Source organism: Furipterus horrens, unplaced genomic scaffold (assembly GCF_987537825.1).
Source record: "Furipterus horrens unplaced genomic scaffold, mFurHor1.1.pri manual_scaffold_9, whole genome shotgun sequence".
NCBI classification, from domain to species: domain Eukaryota; kingdom Metazoa; phylum Chordata; class Mammalia; order Chiroptera; family Furipteridae; genus Furipterus; species Furipterus horrens.
In genome coordinates, this window is record NW_028327179.1 from 94041501 (window position 1) to 94044990 (window position 3490).

Here is a 3490-nt window from a genome sequence, read left to right on the forward strand (position 1 = left end):
GCAATGGCACAAGTAGCATCTCGCTCAGGGGTTGGCAGAGTCAACGCAGGGGAGTTTTGACCGCGTTTCGAGTTCACTTTGCTTACAGGACAAGACAGTCTTTTCTTCATGTATGCCTATCGTTGCGAAAATGCACACCACCACCGCATCTTTCGGGCCAGACGATGGAGATATTTCTCTGTGGGGTGGATCTATCCAGGTGTGCATGTCGTTATTACCCTCAGGGTTTTCGCAGTACGACGTCCATGCTTTTATTTGAACTTGCTGTGTGTCACCCCTGGTTTCCTGCCTGGTCCCTGTTCCTGTGTTAGTGGATCCTGTGGTTTTTGTCTTTGAGGGATGTGTCAGCGAGGAGGCGGTTCCCTTTTCAGAATCTGTCTTTGGGGTCACACCTCTGTTTGGTCTCCCTTGTATGTGTCTGTTTACATCTCTCTTTTCGACAATGTACCTGGCTCATTTCCTTTTTTCTCAGTATCTTCTTCCTATCTCTTCCACACATTATTGCTCCTCCCTCTCTCCTTTTCTCTGTTAAAAAAAAATTATTCCGTCTCTTAATAAGTCATAATACAGACCTATTGGTTTTAGTTATTTCTAAGAAATTACCTCCTATTTCTGTGTTAAACCTTTGATCGGCTTAAATGATACATTTAAAAAAATAGACCGGTGTTCAATAAGTAAAGCAACCCTTAAATAAAAGCTTTAGGGATAGGGTATTACACTGATGAGGATGTAGACAAGAAAACATTGCATTCAAATGAGGTGACAATTGTCCCTGGCCAGTGCGGCTCAGTTGGCGTTGGTTGGAGCATTGTCCCATAGACCCAAAGGTCGCAGGTTCAATTCCTGGTTAGGGTACATGGCTAGCTTGTGGGTGCATTCAGGAGGCAACCAATCAATGTCTCCCTCTTTCTTTCTCTCTCTCTTCCTCCCCTTATTCCTCCCTCTTTCCCTGCCTCCCTCCCACCCTCCCTTCCCATCTCTCTAAAATCATTAAGCATGTCCTCAGGTGAAGATGTAAAAAAAAAAAAAAATAAGGCAACAATTGGAGCTATGGCTTCAAGGGCAGAGAGTGGAGTGAGCTTGGCAGGGGGAAGGGAACACAATGTGGTACTGGCAGCTTTGGAGAAATTACACTGGCAAAATCAGGGGGATGGGAAACCTCATCCATTTTCTGCTTCTTCTCCTAGAAGAAAAATGATCAGACATCTGAACAGGGATACAGGAACAGCAAAGAGAGGCCAGAATGGCATTCAGCAGAAAGGGGTTATGGCAAAAGAAACGCAGTCAGCTTATGAATGTAAAAGAAGCTGGACTAGAGATGCTCGGAAGATAGGGTGATTCTGTCGGAGACTGCGGGAATGGGAGATTAGGATGTATTTGCACACGAAGAGCCATTCAGAGAAGCCATCCAGCCCTACAGAGAATTTCCTGTGATGAGGGCAGATGGGTTGTAGCCTGGTGTGCCTGACATGCAGGCCAGACTGAACTTGGACAGACCAGGCAGAAATGGCACAGAGATAAACTTTTATCTTGAGAGTGGATGCAGAAAGAAGAGCAGGCACGGAAGAGCTTTTTTAAAAGCCTCAGAGTCCTCTTAAGGCAAGTTAAACCCACCTCGGCGATTAATCAGTGGGCCAGTGCAGTTCTGTGCTGTGTAAAGTCTGTATCATGTGGCTTCCTCTCACTCACATGAAAGAGCTTGTCCCTACGTGGCAGCCCCTAGAGGGAAGGTGACCGGAACAGCAGAGGGCTGTCCGGACTGACTCTTTGCTCTGCTGTTGCCAGTGACCTCCTTGATGCCAAATCCAGTGCCCTTTCCCAGTCCCTCCCCTACTTGATCTCTAAACAAACATTAGTTAGATACTGTTAATCCCTGCATTCTTCTCAAATCAATCCCCTCCCTTGACTTTTCATAATGATGCACTTCTAAAATTCCCCTTCAATGTTCCTGGTCACTCCTTCTCTCTTCTTCTTCTTCTTCTTTTTTTCTCCACCCAGAAATTCAATTCATTAAATGTCCAGTTTCTGCTTGCTATGTGTTAGATTCTATAGCAGGACTGGGAGTATAAAAGGAAAGAAGCCACAGCCCCTGCTTACAAGGAGCTCAAGTTCAAAACCACCAGGTAAAGAATACAATACAACACAATGACTACAGCATCGAAGGGTTCACATGGTCAAGAGCTAGCACAGAGGGTCAAATAACAAGGAGCATGTTTCATAGGGTGGAGGAGATGGCACGGCTGTGCCCAGAAGCATGAATTCTGGCAGGGCGGGACAGCAAGGAGAAAGGCATGTGTGTCCCAGAACTATAAGAAATCACAATATTGCTAAACACCAAGAACAAGGCCCAGGCAGTGGTCAGGGGTGAGGCTGGGATAGAAGGCAGAGCCTTGTATGTCAAGCCAAGGGACTTGCAGTTTATTCTACATTCATGGGTGTGTGTTGGGGGGTGGCGAATGAGTTCAATTTTGAACCTGTTCAGTTTAAGGTTCCTATAAGATAATCAGATAGGGACGCTCCGTTGTCAAGTGGGTGTAGGTGCTGGAGCTCAGCCAAGAGTTTTTCATGGGAGATAACATTTTACTTTTTGAGTCATCAGTATAGAATGGGTGGTTAATTCATAGGAGCTACAAGATCACGTAGGAAGAGGTTACCTGGTGGTGTTTCTCAAAGTGTGGTCCTTGGGTCATCTCGTCAAACCCTTATAGGGGCTTTCTGAAGATGCAGGTTCTTCGGGCAGAACCCCAAGCCTACTGATTCAGGAATCTCTGGGGGCAGTGCCTGGGAATCTGCACTAAAACATACTTTCTAGGAGATAGTGATCACAGAGAATTTTAATAGGCAGTGGTGTGGAAACAGCCATTGGTGTGAGAAGCTGAGAGGCTACAGGATGGAACTAGGAAGGGGGAGACCTAATTATCTGAGATGCTGCATGAGATGCTCTCGAGTTAGAGGGGCCAACCCAGAGTCCTGACATCCTGGAGATGAACTAACCTTGGCCCCACTGACTTGCAGGTTTCTTGTTAATGGAGTGGAGTGGGGCCTTTATTAGGCCAGTTTTAACTGGGCATCCCATCACTTACAGCTCCCAGAATTTTAATTAATATGAGGAAGAATTTAATTTTGTGATTTCCAGACAGTGTTTCATCATAGTCCACATGGAGATCTTTTCCAAACATTTCATCAGCATCTGCTGTACACCTGAAACCAACACAAAATAATATTTTAAAATATTTCAACAGCCTCCAAGTGTAATTTAAAAAATAAAACAAAGGCTCCTTTGTCATAGAATTCTGAGGATTTTCACTGTATGTATGAGATGAATATGAATTTTCAAAGAATCCCTTCTGAAACGTGGCAGCATCTTCCGCTCACATCCCATTTGCCGTAGGTGGAACACTTGATGGACATTCAGAAACTGCTGGTGTGCTTATCTTTTCTTAGGACACGTACACTGTCTGGCTGATTGGAACTAGTCTGGCTGGTTGAG